General features: G+C 42.6%; 16 non-coding genes across 16 annotated transcripts; all 16 read left to right on the forward strand.

The window, feature by feature from the left end:
- The first annotated feature begins 161 nt into the window (after positions 1 to 161).
- Positions 162 to 233, forward strand: trnaa-ugc (transfer RNA alanine (anticodon UGC)). The gene has a single exon. It is a non-coding gene; the product is annotated as a tRNA-Ala (tRNA).
- A 1,691-nt stretch (positions 234 to 1,924) lies between these two features.
- On the forward strand, positions 1,925 to 1,996 carry trnaa-ugc (transfer RNA alanine (anticodon UGC)). The gene has a single exon. It is a non-coding gene; the product is annotated as a tRNA-Ala (tRNA).
- A 447-nt stretch (positions 1,997 to 2,443) lies between these two features.
- On the forward strand, positions 2,444 to 2,515 carry trnaa-ugc (transfer RNA alanine (anticodon UGC)). The gene has a single exon. It is a non-coding gene; the product is annotated as a tRNA-Ala (tRNA).
- Positions 2,516 to 3,167: 652 nt separating this feature from the next.
- Positions 3,168 to 3,239, forward strand: trnaa-ugc (transfer RNA alanine (anticodon UGC)). Its single transcript has one exon. It is a non-coding gene; the product is annotated as a tRNA-Ala (tRNA).
- Positions 3,240 to 4,738: 1,499 nt separating this feature from the next.
- On the forward strand, positions 4,739 to 4,810 carry trnaa-ugc (transfer RNA alanine (anticodon UGC)). The gene has a single exon. It is a non-coding gene; the product is annotated as a tRNA-Ala (tRNA).
- A 657-nt stretch (positions 4,811 to 5,467) lies between these two features.
- trnaa-ugc (transfer RNA alanine (anticodon UGC)) lies at positions 5,468 to 5,539 on the forward strand. Its single transcript has one exon. It is a non-coding gene; the product is annotated as a tRNA-Ala (tRNA).
- Positions 5,540 to 7,051: 1,512 nt separating this feature from the next.
- On the forward strand, positions 7,052 to 7,123 carry trnaa-ugc (transfer RNA alanine (anticodon UGC)). The gene has a single exon. It is a non-coding gene; the product is annotated as a tRNA-Ala (tRNA).
- A 3,679-nt stretch (positions 7,124 to 10,802) lies between these two features.
- trnaa-ugc (transfer RNA alanine (anticodon UGC)) lies at positions 10,803 to 10,874 on the forward strand. Its single transcript has one exon. It is a non-coding gene; the product is annotated as a tRNA-Ala (tRNA).
- Positions 10,875 to 11,844: 970 nt separating this feature from the next.
- trnaa-ugc (transfer RNA alanine (anticodon UGC)) lies at positions 11,845 to 11,916 on the forward strand. The gene has a single exon. It is a non-coding gene; the product is annotated as a tRNA-Ala (tRNA).
- Positions 11,917 to 12,571: 655 nt separating this feature from the next.
- On the forward strand, positions 12,572 to 12,643 carry trnaa-ugc (transfer RNA alanine (anticodon UGC)). The gene has a single exon. It is a non-coding gene; the product is annotated as a tRNA-Ala (tRNA).
- Positions 12,644 to 14,419: 1,776 nt separating this feature from the next.
- Positions 14,420 to 14,491, forward strand: trnaa-ugc (transfer RNA alanine (anticodon UGC)). Its single transcript has one exon. It is a non-coding gene; the product is annotated as a tRNA-Ala (tRNA).
- A 446-nt stretch (positions 14,492 to 14,937) lies between these two features.
- On the forward strand, positions 14,938 to 15,009 carry trnaa-ugc (transfer RNA alanine (anticodon UGC)). Its single transcript has one exon. It is a non-coding gene; the product is annotated as a tRNA-Ala (tRNA).
- Positions 15,010 to 15,662: 653 nt separating this feature from the next.
- Positions 15,663 to 15,734, forward strand: trnaa-ugc (transfer RNA alanine (anticodon UGC)). Its single transcript has one exon. It is a non-coding gene; the product is annotated as a tRNA-Ala (tRNA).
- A 1,690-nt stretch (positions 15,735 to 17,424) lies between these two features.
- On the forward strand, positions 17,425 to 17,496 carry trnaa-ugc (transfer RNA alanine (anticodon UGC)). The gene has a single exon. It is a non-coding gene; the product is annotated as a tRNA-Ala (tRNA).
- A 447-nt stretch (positions 17,497 to 17,943) lies between these two features.
- trnaa-ugc (transfer RNA alanine (anticodon UGC)) lies at positions 17,944 to 18,015 on the forward strand. The gene has a single exon. It is a non-coding gene; the product is annotated as a tRNA-Ala (tRNA).
- A 652-nt stretch (positions 18,016 to 18,667) lies between these two features.
- Positions 18,668 to 18,739, forward strand: trnaa-ugc (transfer RNA alanine (anticodon UGC)). The gene has a single exon. It is a non-coding gene; the product is annotated as a tRNA-Ala (tRNA).
- The last annotated feature ends 1,261 nt before the right edge of the window (positions 18,740 to 20,000 follow it).

A 20,000-nucleotide genomic window follows, 5' to 3' on the forward strand; every position in this document is an offset into this window, starting at 1 on the left:
ACTTTCCATTAGCCTAATACATGCAAAGCATATGCTCTACCATTGAGCTACTGCCCCTTGTGAAGGTTGTGGTGAGTTTCATGTCCCTTTTACTCAAGCTAGCATTTCAAAGCAATGTGGAACTTTCCACTAGCCTGCGGGAAACTTGCTTCAGTCCATCAGGGGATGTAGCTCAGTGGTAGAGCGCATGCTTTGCATGTATGAGGTCCTGGGTTCAATCCCCAGCATCTCCAAGGAAAGTTTTCCTTTAACTCAAACCTTTATCTGTTGCACATCTCTCTCTGCCTAATTATTTAGTTGGAAAATTAGCATCTAGCTTGAGTACAAAGCACATGTAACTCAACCCAACATTCACAAGGGCCAGTGGTTCAGTGGTACAGCACATGCTTTGCATGTATGAGCTCCTGGGTTCAATCTCAGCGTCTCCAAGGAAAGTTGTAGAATTGAAAAGTTTTATTTTTTATTTTTTTTTTGCAACAAAGGTCCTGGTTTCAATCCCCAGCAATTTAAAGGAATGTGGAACTTTCCATTAGCCTCACACATGCAAAGTATATGCTCTACCATTGAGCTACTGCCTCTTGTGAAGGTTGTGGTGAGTTACATGTCCCTTTTACTCAAGCTAGCATTTCAACGCAATGTGGAACTTTCCACTAGGCTGCAGGAAACTTACTTCAGTCCATCAGGGGATGTAGCTCAGTGGTAGACCGCATGCTTTGCTTGTATGAGGTCCTGGGTTCAATCCCCAGCATCTCCAAGGAAAGTTATCCTTTAACTTAAACCTTTATCTGTTGCACATCTCTCTCTGCCTAATTTTTTAGTTGGGAAATTTGCATCTAGCTTGAGTACAAGGAACTTGTAACTCAGCCCAACATTCACAAGGGCCAGTGGTTCAGTGGTAGAGAACATGCTTTGCATGTATGAGCTCCTGGGTACAATCTCAGCGTCTCCAAGGAAAGTTGTAGAATTGAAAAGTTTTATTTTTTATTTTTTTTGCAACAAAGGTCCTGGTTTCAATCCCCAGCAATTTAAAGGAATGTGGAACTTTCCATTAGCCTCACACACGCAAAGTATATGCTCTACCATTGAGCTACTGCCTCTTGTGAAGGTTGTGGTGAGTTACATGTCCCTTTTACTCAAGCTAGCATTTCAAAGCAATGTGGAACTTTCCACTCGCCTGCAGGAAACTTGCATTAGTCCATCAGGGGATGTAGCTCAGTGGTAGAGCGAATGCTTTGCATGTATGAGTTCCTGGGTTCAATCCCCAGCATCTCCAAGAAAGTCATCCTTTAACTCAAAGCTTTATCTGTTGCACATCTCTCTCTGCCAAATTTATATTTGGAAAAATAGCAACTAGCTTGAGTACAAGGCAAATGTAACTCAGCACAGCTTTCTCAAGTGCCAGTAGCTCAGTGGTAGAGCATATGCTTTGCATGCATGTGGTCATGGGTTCAATCCCCAGCTACTCCAAAGGAAATTGTCCTTCAACACTAAGCTTTATCTGTTGCGCATCTCTCACTGCCTAATTTATATTTGGAAAAATAGCAACTAGCTTGAGTATAAGGTACATGTAACTCAGCCCAACCTTCACAAGTCCAGTGGCTCAGTGGTAGAGCGCATGCTTTGTATGTATGAGCTCCTGGGTTCAATCCCCAGTGTCTCCAAAGAAATTTGTTGAATTGTAAGGATTTTTTTGTATTTTTTTTGCAAAAAACTTTTGCAAAAAAGGTCCTGGGTTCAATCCCCAGCATTTAAAGCAATTTGGAACTTTCCATTAGCCTAATACATGCAAAGCATATGCTCTACCATTGAGCTACTTCCCCTTGTGAAGGTTGTGGTGAGTTTCATGTCCCTTTTACTCAAGCTAGCATTTCAAAGCAATGTGGAACTTTCCACTAGCCTGCAGGAAACTTGCTTCAGTCCATCAGGGGATGTAGCTCAGTGGTAGAGCGCATGCTTTGCATGTATGAGGTCCTGGGTTCAATCCCCAGCATCTCCAAGGAAAGTTTTCCTTTAACTCAAACCTTTATCTGTTGCACATCTCTCTCTGCCTAATTATTTAGTTGGAAAATTAGCATCTAGCTTGAGTACAAGGCACATGTAACTCAGCCCAACATTCACAAGGGCCAGTGGTTCAGTGGTAGAGCACATGCTTTGCATGTATGAGCTCCTGGGTTCAATCTCAGCGTCTCCAAGGAAAGTTGAAGAATTGAAAAGTTTTATTTTTTATTTTTTTTGCAACAAAGGTCCTGGTTTCAATCCCCAGCAATTTAAAGGAATGTGGAACTTTCCATTAGCCTCACACATGCAAAGTATATGCTCTACCATTGAGCAACTGCCTCTTGTGAAGGTTGTGGTGAGTTACATGTTCCTTTTACTCAAGCTAGCATTTCAACGCAATGTGGAACTTTCCACTCGCCTGCAGGAAACTTGCGTTAGTCCATCAGGGGATGTAGCTCAGTGGTAGAGCGCATGCTTTGCATGTATGAGGTGCTGGGTTCAATCCCCAGCATCTCCAAGAAAGTCATCCTTTAACTCAAAGCTTTATCTGTTGCACATCTCTCTCTGCCAAATTTAAATTTGGAAAAATAGCAACTAGCTTGAGTACAAGGCAAATGTAACTCAGCACAGCTTTCTCAAGTGCCAGTAGCTCAGTGGTAGAGCATATGCTTTGCATGCATGTGGTCATGGGTTCAATCCCCAGCTACTCCAAAGGAAATTGTCCTTCAACACTAAGCTTTATCTGTTGCGCATCTCTCACTGCCTAATTTATATTTGGAAAAATAGCAACTAGCTTGAGTATAAGGTACATGTAACTCAGCCCAACCTTCACAAGTCCAGTGGCTCAGTGGTAGAGCGCATGCTTTGTATGTATGAACTCCTGGGTTCAATCCCCAGTGTCTCCAAAGAAATTTTTTGAATTGTAAGGATTTTTTTGTATTTTTTTTGCAAAAAACTTTTGCAAAAAAGGTCCTGGGTTCAATCCCCAGCATTTTAAAGCAATTTGGAACTTTCCATTAGCCTAATACATGCAAAGCATATGCTCTACCATTGAGCTACTGCCCCTTGTGAAGGTTGTGGTGAGTTTCATGTCCCTTTTACTCAAGCTAGCATTTCAAAGCAATGTGGAACTTTCCACTAGCCTGCGGGAAACTTGCTTCAGTCCATCAGGGGATGTAGCTCAGTGGTAGAGCGCATGCTTTGCATGTATGAGGTCCTGGGTTCAATCCCCAGCATCTCCAAGGAAAGTTTTCCTTTAACTCAAACCTTTATCTGTTGCACATCTCTCTCTGCCTAATTATTTAGTTGGAAAATTAGCATCTAGCTTGAGTACAAAGCACATGTAACTCAACCCAACATTCACAAGGGCCAGTGGTTCAGTGGTACAGCACATGCTTTGCATGTATGAGCTCCTGGGTTCAATCTCAGCGTCTCCAAGGAAAGTTGTAGAATTGAAAAGTTTTATTTTTTATTTTTTTTTTGCAACAAAGGTCCTGGTTTCAATCCCCAGCAATTTAAAGGAATGTGGAACTTTCCATTAGCCTCACACATGCAAAGTATATGCTCTACCATTGAGCTACTGCCTCTTGTGAAGGTTGTGGTGAGTTACATGTCCCTTTTACTCAAGCTAGCATTTCAACGCAATGTGGAACTTTCCACTAGGCTGCAGGAAACTTACTTCAGTCCATCAGGGGATGTAGCTCAGTGGTAGAGCGCACGCTTTGCATGTATGAGGTCCTGGGTTCAATCCCCAGCATCTCCAAGAAAGTCATCCTTTAACTCAAAGCTTTTTCTGTTGCACATCTCTCTCTGCCAAATTTATATTTGGAAAAATAACAACTAGCTTGAGTACAAGGCACATGTAACTCAGCACAGCTTTCTCAAGTGACAGTAGCTCAGTGGTAGAGCACATGCTTTGCATTCATGTGGTCATGGGTTCAATCCCCAGCTTCTCCAAGGAAAGTTCCCGTCTTACCACGTAGAATTGTAAAGTTATTTTGTTGGATTTTTTTGCAAGAAATGTCCTGGGTTCAATCCCCAGCATTTTAAAGCAATTTGGAACTTTCCTTTAGCCTCATACATGCAAAGCACCTGCTCTACCATTGAGCTACTGCCCCTTGTGAAGGTTGTGGTGAGTTTCATGTCCCTTTTACTCAAGCTAGCATTTCAAAGCAATGTGGAACTTTCCACTAGCCTGCAGGAAACTTGCTTCAGTCCATCAGGGGATGTAGCTCAGTGGTAGAGCGCACGCTTTGCATGTATGAGGTCCTGGGTTCAATCCCCAGCATCTCCAAGGAAAGTTATCCTTTAACTCAAACCTTTATCTGTTGCACATCTCTCTCTGCCTAATTATTTAGTTGGGAAATTAGCATCTAGCTTGAGTACAAGGCACTTGTAACTCAGCCCAACATTCACAAGGGCCAGTGGTTCAGTGGTAGAGAACATGCTTTGCATGTATGAGCTCCTGGGATCAATCTCAGCGTCTCCAAGGAAAGTTGTAGAATTGAAAAGTTTTTTTTTAATTTTTTTTTGCAACAAAGGTCCTGGTTTCAATCCCCAGCAATTTATAGGAATGTGGAACATTCCATTAGCCTCACACATGCAAAGTATATGCTCTACCATTGAGCTACTGCCCCTTGTGAAGGTTGTGGTGAGTTTCATGTCCCTTTTACTCAAGCTAGCATTTCAAAGCAATGTGGAACTTTCCACTAGCCTGCAGGAAACTTGCTTCTTTCCGTCAGGGGATGTAGCTCAGTGGTAGAGCGCATGCTTTGCATGTATGAGGTCCTGGGTTCAATCCCCAGCATCTCCAAGGAAAGTTATCATTTAACTCAAACCTTTATCTGTTGCACATCTCTCTCTGCCTAATTATTTAGTTGGGAAATTAGCATCTAGCTTGAGTACAAGGCACATGTAACTCAGCCCAACATTCACAAGGGCCAGTGGTTCAGTGGTAGAGCATATGCTTTGCATGCATGTGGTCATGGGTTCAATCTCCAGCAACTCCAAGGATAGTTATACTTCACCTCAAAGCTTTATCTGTTGTGCATCTCTCTCTGCCTAATTTATAGTTGGAAAAATGGCAGCTAGCTTGAGTATAAGGTACATGTATCTCAGCCCAACCTTCACTAGGGCCAGTGGCTCAGTGGTAGAACACATGCTTTGCATGTATGAGCTCCTGGGTTCAATCCCCAGCGTCTCCAAAGAAAGTTCCTGTGTCACCACGTAGAATTGTAAAGTTGTTTTGTTGGATTTTTTTTGCAACAAATGTCCTGGGTTCAATCCCCAGCATTTTAAAGCAATTTGGAACTTTCCTTTAGCCTCATACATGCAAAGCATATACTCTACCATTGAGCTACTGCCCCCTGTGAAGGTTGTGGTGAGTTTCATGTCCCTTTTACTCAAGCTAGCATTTCTTAGCAATGTGGAACTTTCCACTCGCCTGCAGGAAACTTGCTTCGGTCCATCAGGGGATGTAGCTCAGTGGTAGAGCGCATGCTTTGCATGTATGAGGTCCTGGGTTCAATCCCCAGCATCTCCAAGGAAAGTTTTCCTTTAACTCAAACCTTTATCTGTTGCACATCTCTCTCTGCCTAATTATTTAGTTGGAAAATTAGCATCTAGCTTGAGTACAAAGCACATGTAACTCAGCCCAAAATTCACAAGGGCCAGTGGTTCAGTGGTACACCACATGCTTTGCATGTATGAGCTCCTGTGTTCAATCTCAGCGTCTCTAAGGAAAGTTGTAGAATTGAAAAGTTTTATTTTTTATTTTTTTTTGCAACAAAGGTCCTGGTTTCAATCCCCAGCAATTTAAAGGAATGTGGAACTTTCCATTAGCCTCACACATGCAAAGTATATGCTCTACCATTGAGCTACTGCCTCTTGTGAAGGTTGTGGTGAGTTACATGTCCCTTTTACTCAAGCTAGCATTTCAACGCAATGTGGAACTTTCCACTAGGCTGCAGGAAACTTGCTTCAGTCCATCAGGGGATGTAGCTCAGTGTTAGACTGCATGCTTTGCATTTATGAGGTCCTGGGTTCAATCCCCAGCATCTCCAAGAAAGTCATCCTTTAACTCAAAGCTTTTTCTGTTGCACATCTCTCTCTGCCAAATTTATATTTGGAAAAATAACAACTAGCTTGAGTACAAGGCACATGTAACTCAGCACAGCTTTCTCAAGTGACAGTAGCTCAGTGGTAGAGCATATGCTTTGCATTCATGTGGTCATGGGTTCAATCCCCAGCTTCTCCAAGGAAAGTTCCCGTCTTACCCCGTAGAATTGTAAAGTTATTTTGTTGGATTTTTTTGCAACAAATGTCCTGGGTTCAATCCCCAGCATTTTAAAGCAATTTGGAACTTTCCTTTAGCCTCATACATGCAAAGCACCTGCTCTACCATTGAGCTACTGCCCCTTGTGAAGGTTGTGGTGAGTTTCATGTCCCTTTTACTCAAGCTAGCATTTCAAAGCAATGTGGAACTTTCCACTAGCCTGCAGGAAACTTGCTTCAGTCCATCAGGGGATGTAGCTCAGTGGTAGAGCGCATGCTTTGCATGTATAAGGTCCTGGGTTCAATCCCCAGCATCTCCAAGGAAAGTTATCCTTTAACTCAAACCTTTATCTGTTGCACATCTCTCTCTGCCTAATTATTTAGTTGGGAAATTAGCATCTAGCTTGAGTACAAGGCACATGTAACTCAGCACAGCTTTCTCAAGTGACAGTAGCTCAGTGGTAGAGCATATGCCTTGCATTCATGTGGTCATGGGTTCAATCCCCAGCGTCTCCAATGAAAGTTCCTGTGTTACCACGTAGAATTGTAAAGTTATTTTGTTGGATTTTTTTGCAACAAATGTCCTGGGTTCAATCCCCAGCATTTTAAAGCAATTTGGAACTTTCCTTTAGCCTCATACATGCAAAGCACCTGCTCTACCATTGAGCTACTGCCCCTTGTGAAGGTTGTGGTGAGTTTCATGTCCCTTTTACTCAAGCTAGCATTTCAAAGCAATGTGGAACTTTCCACTAGCCTGCAGGAAACTTGCTTCATTCCGTCAGGGGATGTAGCTCAGTGGTAGAGCGCATGCTTTGCATGTATGAGGTCCTGGGTTCAATCCCCAGCATCTCCAAGGAAAGTTATCATTTAACTCAAACCTTTATCTGTTGCACATCTCTCTCTGCCTAATTATTTAGTTGGGAAATTAGCATCTAGCTTGAGTACAAGGCACATGTAACTCAGCCCAACATTCACAAGGGCCAGTGGTTCAGTGGTAGAGCATATGCTTTGCATGCATGTGGTCATGGGTTCAATCTCCAGCAACTCCAAGGATAGTTATACTTCACCTCAAAGCTTTATCTGTTGTGCATCTCTCTCTGCCTAATTTATATTTGGAAAAATGGCAGCTAGCTTGAGTATAAGGTACATGTATCTCAGCCCAACCTTCACTAGGGCCAGTGGCTCAGTGGTCGAACACATGCTTTGCATGTATGAGCTCCTGGGTTCAATCCCCAGCGTCTCCAAAGAAAGTTCCCGTGTCACCACGTAGAATTGTAAAGTTGTTTTGTTGGATTTTTTTTGCAACAAATGTCCTGGGTTCAATCCCCAGCATTTTAAAGCAATTTGGAACTTTCCTTTAGCCTCATACATGCAAAGTTTATACTCTACCATTGAGCTACTGCCCCCTGTGAAGGTTGTGGTGAGTTTCATGTCCCTTTTACTCAAGCTAGCATTTCTTAGCAATGTGGAACTTTCCACTCGCCTGCAGGAAACTTGCTTCAGTCCATCAGGGGATGTAGCTCAGTGGTAGACTGCATGCTTTGCATGTATGAGGTCCTGGGTTCAATCCCCAGCTTCTCCAAGAAAGTCATCCTTTAACTCAAAGCTTTTTCTGTTGCACATCTCTCTCTGCCAAATTTATATTTGGAAAAATAACAACTAGCTTGAGTACAAGGCACATGTAACTCAGCACAGCTTTCTCAAGTGACAGTAGCTCAGTGGTAGAACACATGCTTTGCATTCATGTGGTCATGGGTTCAATCCCCAGCTTCTCCAAGGAAAGTTCCCGTGTCACCACGTAGAATTGTAAAGTTGTTTTGTTGGATTTTTTTTGCAACAAATGTCCTGGGTTCAATCCCCAGCATTTTAAAGCAATTTGGAACTTTCCTTTAGCCTCATACATGCAAAGTTTATACTCTACCATTGAGCTACTGCCCCTTGTGAAGGTTGTGGTGAGTTTCATGTCCCTTTTACTCAAGCTAGCATTTCAAAGCAATGTGGAACTTTCCACTAGCCTGCGGGAAACTTGCTTCAGTCCATCAGGGGATGTAGCTCAGTGGTAGAGCGCATGCTTTGCATGTATAAGGTCCTGGGTTCAATCCCCAGCATCTCCAAGGAAAGTTTTCCTTTAACTCAAACCTTTATCTGTTGCACATCTCTCTCTGCCTAATTATTTAGTTGGAAAATTAGCATCTAGCTTGAGTACAAAGCACATGTAACTCAGCCCAACATTCACAAGGGCCAGTGGTTCAGTGGTACAGCACATGCTTTGCATGTATGAGCTCCTGGGTTCAATCTCAGCGTTTTCAAGGAAAGTTGTAGAATTGAAAAGTTTTATTTTTTTTATTTTTTTTGCAACAAAGGTCCTGGTTTCAATCCCCAGCAATTTAAAGGAATGTGGAACTTTCCATTAGCCTCACACATGCAAAGTATATGCTCTACCATTGAGCTACTGCCTCTTGTGAAGGTTGTGGTGAGTTACATGTCCCTTTTACTCAAGCTAGCATTTCAACGCAATGTGGAACTTTCCACTAGGCTGCAGGAAACTTGCTTCAGTCCATCAGGGGATGTAGCTCAGTGGTAGACCGCATGCTTTGCATGTATGAGGTCCTGGGTTCAATCCCCAGCATCTCCAAGGAAAGTTATCCGTTATCCTTAAACCTTTATCTGTTGCACATCTCTCTCTGCCTAATTTTTTAGTTGGGAAATTTGCATCTAGCTTGAGTACAAGGCACTTGTAACTCAGCCCAACATTCACAAGGGCCAGTGGTTCAGTGGTAGAGCATATGCTTTGCATGCATGTGGTCATGGGTTCAATCCCCAGCTACTCCAAAGGAAATTGTCCTTCAACACTAATCTTTATCTGTTGCGCATCTCTCACTGCCTAATTTATATTTGGAAAAATAGCAACTAGCTTGAGTATAAGGTACATGTAACTCAGCCCAACCTTCACAAGTCCAGTGGCTCAGTGGTAGAGCGCATGCTTTGTATGTATGATCTCCTGGGTTCAATCCCCAGTGTCTCCAAAGAAATTTGTTGAATTGTAAGGATTTTTTTGTATTTTTTTTTGCAAAAAACTTTTGCAAAAAAGGTCCTGGGTTCAATCCCCAGCATTTAAAGCAATTTGGAACTTTCCATTAGCCTAATACATGCAAAGCATATGCTCTACCATTGAGCTACTGCCCCTTGTGAAGGTTGTGGTGAGTTTCATGTCCCTTTTACTCAAGCTAGCATGTCAAAGCAATGTGGAACTTTCCACTAGCCTGCAGGAAACTTGCTTCAGTCCATCAGGGGATGTAGCTCAGTGGTAGAGCGCATGCTTTGCATGTATGAGGTCCTGGGTTCAATCACCATTTCCAAGGAAAGTTTTCCTTTAACTCAAACCTTTATCTGTTGCACATCTCTCTCTGCCTAATTATTTAGTTGGAAAATTAGCATCTAGCTTGAGTACAAGGCACATGTAACTCAGCCCAACATTCACAAGGGCCAGTGGTTCAGTGGTAGAGCACATGCTTTGCATGTATGAGCTCCTGGGTTCAATCTCAGCATCTCCAAGGAAAGTTGAAGAATTGAAAAGTTTTATTTTTTATTTTTTTTGCAACAAAGGTCCTGGTTTCAATCCCCAGCAATTTAAAGGAATATGGAACTTTCCATTAGCCTCACACATGCAAAGTATATGCTCTACCATTGAGCAACTGCCCCCTGTGAAGGTTGTGGTGAGTTTCATGTCCCTTTTACTCAAGCTAGCATTTCAAAGCAATGTGGAACTTTCCACTAGCCTGCAGGAAACTTGCTTCATTCCGTCAGGGGATGTAGCTCAGTGGTAGAGCGCATGCTTTGCATATATGAGGTCCTGGGTTCAATCCCCAGCATCTCCAAGGAAAGTTATCATTTAACTCAAACCTTTATCTGTTGCACATCTCTCTCTGCCTAATTATTTAGTTGGGAAATTAGCATCTAGCTTGAGTACAAGGCACATGTAACTCAGCCCAACATTCACAAGGGCCAGTGGTTCAGTGGTAGAGCATATGCTTTGCATGCATGTGGTCATGGGTTCAATCTCCAGCAACTCCAAAGGAAATTGTCCTTCAACACTAAGCTTTATCTGTTGCGCATCTCTCACTGCCTAATTTATATTTGGAAAAATAGCAACTAGCTTGAGTATAAGGTACATGTAACTCAGCCCAACCTTCACAAGTCCAGTGGCTCAGTGGTAGAGCGCATGCTTTGTATGTATGAACTCCTGGGTTCAATCCCCAGTGTCTCCAAAGAAATTTTTTGAATTGTAAGGATTTTTTTGTATTTTTTTTGCAAAAAACTTTTGCAAAAAAGGTCCTGGGTTCAATCCCCAGCATTTTAAAGCAATTTGGAACTTTCCATTAGCCTAATACATGCAAAGCATATGCTCTACCATTGAGCTACTGCCCCTTGTGAAGGTTGTGGTGAGTTTCATGTCCCTTTTACTCAAGCTAGCATTTCAAAGCAATGTGGAACTTTCCACTAGCCTGCGGGAAACTTGCTTCAGTCCATCAGGGGATGTAGCTCAGTGGTAGAGCGCATGCTTTGCATGTATGAGGTCCTGGGTTCAATCCCCAGCATCTCCAAGGAAAGTTTTCCTTTAACTCAAACCTTTATCTGTTGCACATCTCTCTCTGCCTAATTATTTAGTTGGAAAATTAGCATCTAGCTTGAGTACAAAGCACATGTAACTCAGCCCAACATTCACAAGGGCCAGTGGTTCAGTGGTACAGCACATGCTTTGCATGTATGAGCTCCTGGGTTCAATCTCAGCGTTTTCAAGGAAAGTTGTAGAATTGAAAAGTTTTATTTTTTATTTTTTTTTTTGCAACAAAGGTCCTGGTTTCAATCCCCAGCAATTTAAAGGAATGTGGAACTTTCCATTAGCCTCACACATGCAAAGTATATGCTCTACCATTGAGCTACTGCCTCTTGTGAAGGTTGTGGTGAGTTACATGTCCCTTTTACTCAAGCTAGCATTTCAACGCAATGTGGAACTTTCCACTAGGCTGCAGGAAACTTGCTTCAGTCCATCAGGGGATGTAGCTCAGTGGTAGACCGCATGCTTTGCATGTATGAGGTCCTGGGTTCAATCCCCAGCATCTCCAAGGAAAGTTATCCGTTATCCTTAAACCTTTATCTGTTGCACATCTCTCTCTGCCTAATTATTTAGTTGGAAAATTAGCATCTAGCTTGAGTACAAGGCACATGTAACTCAGCCCAACATTCACAAGGGCCAGTGGTTCAGTGGTAGAGCACATGCTTTGCATGTATGAGCTCCTGGGTTCAATCTCAGCGTCTCCAAGGAAAGTTGAAGAATTGAAAAGTTTTATTTTTTATTTTTTTTGCAACAAAGGTCCTGGTTTCAATCCCCAGCAATTTAAAGGAATGTGGAACTTTCCATTAGCCTCACACATGCAAAGTATATGCTCTACCATTGAGCAACTGCCTCTTGTGAAGGTTGTGGTGAGTTACATGTTCCTTTTACTCAAGCTAGCATTTCAACGCAATGTGGAACTTTCCACTAGGCTGCAGGAAACTTGCTTCAGTCCATCAGGGGATGTAGCTCAGTGGTAGAGCGCATGCTTTGCATGTATGAGGTCCTGGGTTCAATCCCCAGCATCTCCAAGAAAGTCATCCTTTAACTCAAAGCTTTATCTGTTGCACATCTCTCTCTGCCAAATTTATATTTGGAAAAATAACAACTAGCTTGAGTACAAGGCACATGTAACTCAACACAGCTTTCTCAAGTGCCAGTAGCTCAGTGGTAGAGCATATGCTTTGCATGCATGTGGTCATGGGTTCAATCTCCAGCAACTCCAAGGATAGTTATACTTCACCTCAAAGCTTTATCTGTTGTGCATCTCTCTCTGCCTAATTTATATTTGGAAAAATGGCAGCTAGCTTAAGTATAAGGTACATGTATCTCAGCCCAACCTTCACTAGGGCCAGTGGCTCACTGGTAGAACACATGCTTTGCATGTATGAGCTCCTGGGTTCAATCCCCACCGTCTCCAAAGAAAGTTCCCATGTCACCACGTAGAATTGTAAAGTTGTTTTATTGGATTTTTTTTGCAACAAATGTCCTGGGTTCAATCCCCAGCATTTTAAAGCAATTTGGAACTTTCCTTTAGCCTCATACATGCAACGCATATACTCGACCATTGAGCTACTGCCCCCTGTGAAGGTTGTGGTGAGTTTCATGTCCCTTTTACTCAAGCTAGTACTTCAAAGCAATGTGGAACTTTCCACTAGCCTGCAGGAAACTTGCTTCACTCCATCAGGGGATGTAGCTCAGTGGTAGAGCGCATGCTTTGCATGTATGAGGTCCTGGGTTCAATCCCCAGCATCTCCAAGGAAAGTTTTCCTTTAACTCAAACCTTTATCTGTTGCACATCTCTCTCTGCCTAATTATTTAGTTGGAAAATTAGCATCTAGCTTGAGTACAAAGCACATGTAACTCAGCCCAAAATTCACAAGGGCCAGTGGTTCAGTGGTACAGCACATGCTTTGCATGTATGAGCTCCTGGGTTCAATCTCAGCGTCTCCAAGGAAAGTTGTAGAATTGAAAAGTTTTATTATTTTTTTTTTTTTTGCAACAAAGGTCCTGGTTTCAATCCCCAGCAATTTAAAGGAATGTGGAACTTTCCATTAGCCTCACACATGCAAAGTATATGCTCTACCATTGAGCTACTGCCTCTTGTGAAGGTTGTGGTGAGTTACATGTCCCTTTTACTCAAGCTAGCATATCAACGCAATGTGGAACTTTCCACTAGGCTGCAGGAAACTTGCTTCAGTCCATCAGGGGATGTAGCTCAGTGGTAGACTGCATGCTTTGCATGTATGAGGTCCTGGGTTCAATCCCCAGCATCTCCAAGAAAGTCATCCTTTAACTCAAAGCTTTTTCTGTTGCACATCTCTCTCTGCCAAATTTATATTTGGAAAAATAACAACTAGCTTGAGTACAAGGCACATGTAACTCAGCACAGCTTTCTCAAGTGACAGTAGCTCAGTGGTAGAGCATATGCTTTGCATTCATGTGGTCATGGGTTCAATCCCCAGCTTCTCCAAGGAAAGTTCCCGTGTTACCACGTAGAATTGTAAAGTTATTTTTTTGGATTTTTTTGCAACAAATGTCCTGGGTTCAATCCCCAGCATTTTAAAGCAATTTGGAACTTTCCATTAGCCTAATACATGCAAAGCATATGCTCTACCATTGAGCTACTGCCCCTTGTGAAGGTTGTGGTGAGTTTCATGTCCCTTTTACTCAAGCTAGCATTTCAACGCAATGTGGAACTTTCCACTAGGCTGCAGGAAACTTGCTTCAGTCCATCAGGGGTTGTAGCTCAGTGGTAGAGCGCATGCTTTGCATGTATGAGGTCCTGGGTTCAATCGCCAGCATCTCCAAGGAAAGTTATCCTTTAACTCAAACCTTTATCTGTTGCACATCTCTCTCTGCATAATTTTTTAGTTGGGAAATTAGCATCTAGCTTGAGTACAAGGCACTTGTAACTCAGCCCAACATTCACAAGGGCCAGTGGTTCAGTGGTAGAGCATATGCTTTGCATGCATGTGGTCATGGGTTCAATCTCCAGCAACTCCAAGGATAGTTATACTTCACCTCAAAGCTTTATCTGTTGTGCATCTCTCTCTGCCTAATTTATATTTGGAAAAATGGCAGCTAGCTTGAGTATAAGGTACATGTATCTCAGCCTAATTGTGAGCTTGGCTGTATCTCAGCCTAGGCTGTATCTCAGCCTAATTGTGAGCCTGAAGGCCCTCAGCCTTCACTAGGGCCAGTGGCTCAGTGGTAGAACACATGCTTTGCATGTATGAGCTCCTGGGTTCAATCCCCAGCGTCTCCAAAGAAAGTTCCCGTGTCACCACGTAGAATTGTAAAGTTGTTTTGTTGGATTTTTTTTGCAACAAATGTTCTGGGTTCAATCCCCAGCATTTTAAAGCAATTTGGAACTTTCCTTTAGCCTCATACATGCAAAGCATATACTCTACCATTGAGCTACTGCCCCCTGTGAAGGTTGTGGTGAGTTTCATGTCCCTTTTACTCAAGCTAGCATTTCTTAGCAATGTAGAACTTTCCACTCGCCTGCAGGAAACTTGCTTCAGTCCATCAGGGGATGTAGCTCAGTGGTAGAGCGCATGCTTTGCATGTATGAGGTCCTGGGTTCAATCCCCAGCATCTCCAAGAAAGTCATCCTTTAACTCAAAGCTTTTTCTGTTGCACATCTCTCTCTGCCTAATTTTTTAGTTGGGAAATTTGCATCTAGCTTGAGTACAAGGCACTTGTAACTCAGCCCAACATTCACAAGGGCCAGTGGTTCAGTGGTAGAGAACATGCTTTGCATGTATGAGCTCCTGGGTTCAATCTCAGCGTCTCCAAGGAAAGTTGTAGAATTGAAAAGTTTTATTTTTTATTTTTTTTGCAACAAAGGTCCTGGTTTCAATCCCCACCAATTTAAAGGAATGTGGAACTTTCCATTAGCCTCACACATGCAAAGTATATGCTCTACCATTGAGCTACTGCCTCTTGTGAAGGTTGTGGTGAGTTACATGTCCCTTTTACTCAAGCTAGCATTTCAAAGCAATGTGGAACTTTCCACTCGCCTGCAGGAAACTTGCGTTAGTCCATCAGGGGATGTAGCTCAGTGGTAGAGCGCATGCTTTGCATGTATGAGGTCCTGGGTTCAATCCCCAGCATCTCCAAGAAAGTCATCCTTTAACTCAAAGCTTTATCTGTTGCACATCTCTCTCTGCCAAATTTAAATTTGGAAAAATAGCAACTAGCTTGAGTACAAGGCAAATGTAACTCAGCACAGCTTTCTCAAGTGCCAGTAGCTCAGTGGTAGAGCATATGCTTTGCATGCATGTGGTCATGGGTTCAATCCCCAGCTACTCCAAAGGAAATTGTCCTTCAACACTAAGCATTATCTGTTGCGCATCTCTCACTGCCTAATTTATATTTGGAAAAATAGCAACTAGCTTGAGTATAAGGTACATGTAACTCAGCCCAACCTTCACAAGTCCAGTGGCTCAGTGGTAGAGCGCATGCTTTGTATGTATGAACTCCTGGGTTCAATCCCCAGTGTCTCCAAAGAAATTTTTTTAAATTGTAAGGATTTTTTTGTATTTTTTTTGCAAAAAACTTTTGCAAAAAAGGTCCTGGGTTCAATCCCCAGCATTTTAAAGCAATTTGGAACTTTCCATTAGCCTAATACATGCAAAGCATATGCTCTACCATTGAGCTACTGCCCCTTGTGAAGGTTGTGGTGAGTTTCATGTCCCTTTTACTCAAGCTAGCATTTCAAAGCAATGTGGAACTTTCCACTAGCCTGCAGGGAACTTGCTTCAGTCCATCAGGGGATGTAGCTCAGTGGTAGAGCGCATGCTTTGCATGTATGAGGTCCTGGGTTCAATCCCCAGCATCTCCAAGGAAAGTTTTCCTTTAACTCAAACCTTTATCTGTTGCACATCTCTCTCTGCCTAATTATTTAGTAGGAAAATTAGCATCTAGCTTGAGTACAAAGCACATGTAACTCAGCCCAACATTCACAAGGGCCAGTGGTTCAGTGGTACAGCACATGCTTTGCATGTATGAGCTCCTGGGTTCAATCTCAGCGTCTCCAAGGAAAGTTGTAGAATTGAAAAGTTTTATTTTTTATTTTTTTTTGCAACAAAGGTCCTGGTTTCAATCCCCAGCAATTTAAAGGAATGTGGAACTTTCCATTAGCCTCACACATGCAAAGTATATGCTCTACCATTGAGCTACTGCCTCTTGTGAAGGTTGTGGTGAGTTACATGTCCCTTTTACTCAAGCTAGCATTTCAACGCAATGTGGAACTTTCCACTAGGCTGCAGGAAACTTGCTTCAGTCCATCAGGGGATGTAGCTCAGTGGTAGACCGCATGCTTTGCATGTATGAGGTCCTGGGTTCAATCCCCAGCATCTCCAAGGAAAGTTATCCTTTAACTTAAACCTTTATCTGTTGCACATCTCTCTCTGCCTAGTTTTTTATTTGGGAAATTTGCATCTAGCTTGAGTACAAGGCACTTGTAACTCAGCCCAACCTTCACTAGGGCCAGTGGTTCAGTGGTAGAGAACATGCTTTGCATGTATGAGCTCCTGGGTACAATCTCAGCGTCTCCAAGGAAAGTTGTAGAATTGAAAAGTTTTATTTTTTATTTTTTTTGCAACAAAGGTCCTGGTTTCAATCCCCAGCAATTTAAAGGATTGTGGAACTTTCCATTAGCCTCACACACGCAAAGTATTGCTCTACCATTGAGCTACTGCCTCTTGTGAAGGTTGTGGTGAGTTACATGTCCCTTTTACTCAAGCTAGCATTTCAAAGCAATGTGGAACTTTCCACTCGCCTGCAGGAAACTTGCGTTAGTCCATCAGGGGATGTAGCTCAGTGGTAGAGCGCATGCTTTGCATGTATGAGTTCCTGGGTTCAATCCCCAGCATCTCCAAGAAAGTCATCCTTTAATTCAAAGCTTTATCTGTTGCACATCTCTCTCTGCCAAATTTATATTTGGAAAAATAGCAACTAGCTTGAGTACAAGGCAAATGTAACTCAGCACAGCTTTCTCAAGTGCCAGTAGCTCAGTGGTAGAGCATATGCTTTGCATGCATGTGGTCATGGGTTCAATCCCCAGCTACTCCAAAGGAAATTGTCCTTCAACACTAAGCTTTATCTGTTGCGCATCTCTCACTGCCTAATTTATATTTGGAAAAATAGCAACTAGCTTGAGTATAAGGTACATGTAACTCAGCCCAACCTTCACAAGTCCAGTGGCTCAGTGGTAGAGCGCATGCTTTGTATGTATGAGCTCCTGGGTTCAATCCCCAGTGTCTCCAAAGAAATTTGTTGAATTGTAAGGATTTTTTTGTATTTTTTTTTGCAAAAAACTTTTGCAAAAAAGGTCCTGGGTTCAATCCCCAGCATTTAAAGCAATTTGGAACTTTCCATTAGCCTAATACATGCAAAGCATATGCTCTACCATTGAGCTACTTCCCCTTGTGAAGGTTGTGGTGAGTTTCATGTCCCTTTTACTCAAGCTAGCATTTCAAAGCAATGTGGAACTTTCCACTAGCCTGCAGGAAACTTGCTTCAGTCCATCAGGGGATGTAGCTCAGTGGTAGAGCGCATGCTTTGCATGTATGAGGTCCTGGGTTCAATCCCCAGCATCTCCAAGGAAAGTTTTCCTTTAACTCAAACCTTTATCTGTTGCACATCTCTCTCTGCCTAATTATTTAGTTGGAAAATTAGCATCTAGCTTGAGTACAAGGCACATGTAACTCAGCCCAACATTCACAAGGGCCAGTGGTTCAGTGGTAGAGCACATGCTTTGCATGTATGAGCTCCTGGGTTCAATCTCAGCGTCTCCAAGGAAAGTTGAAGAATTGAAAAGTTTTATTTTTTATTTTTTTTGCAACAAAGGTCCTGGTTTCAATCCCCAGCAATTTAAAGGAATGTGGAACTTTCCATTAGCCTCACACATGCAAAGTATATGCTCTACCATTGAGCAACTGCCTCTTGTGAAGGTTGTGGTGAGTTACATGTTCCTTTTACTCAAGCTAGCATTTCAACGCAATGTGGAACTTTCCACTCGCCTGCAGGAAACTTGCGTTAGTCCATCAGGGGATGTAGCTCAGTGGTAGAGCGCATGCTTTGCATGTATGAGGTGCTGGGTTCAATCCCCAGCATCTCCAAGAAAGTCATCCTTTAACTCAAAGCTTTATCTGTTGCACATCTCTCTCTGCCAAATTTAAATTTGGAAAAATAGCAACTAGCTTGAGTACAAGGCAAATGTAACTCAGCACAGCTTTCTCAAGTGCCAGTAGCTCAGTGGTAGAGCATATGCTTTGCATGCATGTGGTCATGGGTTCAATCCCCAGCTACTCCAAAGGAAATTGTCCTTCAACACTAAGCTTTATCTGTTGCGCATCTCTCACTGCCTAATTTATATTTGGAAAAATAGCAACTAGCTTGAGTATAAGGTACATGTAACTCAGCCCAACCTTCACAAGTCCAGTGGCTCAGTGGTAGAGCGCATGCTTTGTATGTATGAACTCCTGGGTTCAATCCCCAGTGTCTCCAAAGAAATTTTTTGAATTGTAAGGATTTTTTTGTATTTTTTTTGCAAAAAACTTTTGCAAAAAAGGTCCTGGGTTCAATCCCCAGCATTTTAAAGCAATTTGGAACTTTCCATTAGCCTAATACATGCAAAGCATATGCTCTACCATTGAGCTACTGCCCCTTGTGAAGGTTGTGGTGAGTTTCATGTCCCTTTTACTCAAGCTAGCATTTCAAAGCAATGTGGAACTTTCCACTAGCCTGCGGGAAACTTGCTTCAGTCCATCAGGGGATGTAGCTCAGTGGTAGAGCGCATGCTTTGCATGTATGAGGTCCTGGGTTCAATCCCCAGCATCTCCAAGGAAAGTTTTCCTTTAACTCAAACCTTTATCTGTTGCACATCTCTCTCTGCCTAATTATTTAGTTGGAAAATTTGCATCTAGCTTGAGTACAAAGCACATGTAACTCAACCCAACATTCACAAGGGCCAGTGGTTCAGTGGTACAGCACATGCTTTGCATGTATGAGCTCCTGGGTTCAATCTCAGCGTCTCCAAGGAAAGTTGTAGAATTGAAAAGTTTTATTTTTTATTTTTTTTTTGCAACAAAGGTCCTGGTTTCAATCCCCAGCAATTTAAAGGAATGTGGAACTTTCCATTAGCCTCACACATGCAAAGTATATGCTCTACCATTGAGCTACTGCCTCTTGTGAAGGTTGTGGTGAGTTACATGTCCCTTTTACTCAAGCTAGCATTTCAACGCAATGTGGAACTTTCCACTAGGCTGCAGGAAACTTACTTCAGTCCATCAGGGGATGTAGCTCAGTGGTAGACCGCATGCTTTGCTTGTATGAGGTCCTGGGTTCAATCCCCAGCATCTCCAAGGAAAGTTATCCTTTAACTTAAACCTTTATCTGTTGCACATCTCTCTCTGCCTAATTTTTTAGTTGGGAAATTTGCATCTAGCTTGAGTACAAGGAACTTGTAACTCAGCCCAACATTCACAAGGGCCAGTGGTTCAGTGGTAGAGAACATGCTTTGCATGTATGAGCTCCTGGGTACAATCTCAGCGTCTCCAAGGAAAGTTGTAGAATTGAAAAGTTTTATTTTTTATTTTTTTTGCAACAAAGGTCCTGGTTTCAATCCCCAGCAATTTAAAGGAATGTGGAACTTTCCATTAGCCTCACACACGCAAAGTATATGCTCTACCATTGAGCTACTGCCTCTTGTGAAGGTTGTGGTGAGTTACATGTCCCTTTTACTCAAGCTAGCATTTCAAAGCAATGTGGAACTTTCCACTCGCCTGCAGGAAACTTGCGTTAGTCCATCAGGGGATGTAGCTCAGTGGTAGAGCGCATGCTTTGCATGTATGAGTTCCTGGGTTCAATCCCCAGCATCTCCAAGAAAGTCATCCTTTAACTCAAAGCTTTATCTGTTGCACATCTCTCTCTGCCAAATTTATATTTGGAAAAATAGCAACTAGCTTGAGTACAAGGCAAATGTAACTCAGCACAGCTTTCTCAAGTGCCAGTAGCTCAGTGGTAGAGCATATGCTTTGCATGCATGTGGTCATGGGTTCAATCCCCAGCTACTCCAAAGGAAATTGTCCTTCAACACTAAGCT

The sequence above is a fragment of the Pseudorasbora parva genome, chromosome 20 (genome assembly GCF_024679245.1).
Source record: "Pseudorasbora parva isolate DD20220531a chromosome 20, ASM2467924v1, whole genome shotgun sequence".
Classification (NCBI taxonomy): domain Eukaryota; kingdom Metazoa; phylum Chordata; class Actinopteri; order Cypriniformes; family Gobionidae; genus Pseudorasbora; species Pseudorasbora parva.